This window comes from Gavialis gangeticus, unplaced genomic scaffold (genome assembly GCF_001723915.1).
Source record: "Gavialis gangeticus isolate Ggan-Ray unplaced genomic scaffold, GavGan_comp1, whole genome shotgun sequence".
NCBI lineage: Eukaryota > Metazoa > Chordata > Crocodylia > Gavialidae > Gavialis > Gavialis gangeticus.
Window position 1 is genome coordinate 60,058,607 of NW_017729022.1, and position 238 is coordinate 60,058,844.

The 238-nt window shown below is 67.2% G+C and overlaps 1 protein-coding gene across 3 annotated transcripts in view; it reads right to left on the reverse strand.

The window, feature by feature from the left end:
• Positions 1 to 238, reverse strand: part of TEF (TEF, PAR bZIP transcription factor) — a 25,111-nt gene that overhangs the window by 24,571 nt on the left and 302 nt on the right. The window lies entirely within an intron of this gene.

The window sequence follows — 238 nt, forward strand, 5'->3', positions numbered from 1 at the left end:
CCCCGCCCCGCGCCGGCCAATGGCGGAGCTGCCCCGCGAGCGCCCCGGGCTGAGCTGCCCGCCAGGATAGGCGGCTAGGGTGCGCCTCGGCCAATCAGGGGGCAGAGAACGGGGCTAGTTACCTAACGTTCCAATTCCTGAGGTGTCTGTGTGCCTTTTTCGCCGCTGACCCTGCAGAGCCTCAGAGCTAGTCACAGATGGGCGCTGTACCGTACCCCAGTGACTGCCAGGCCCAAGG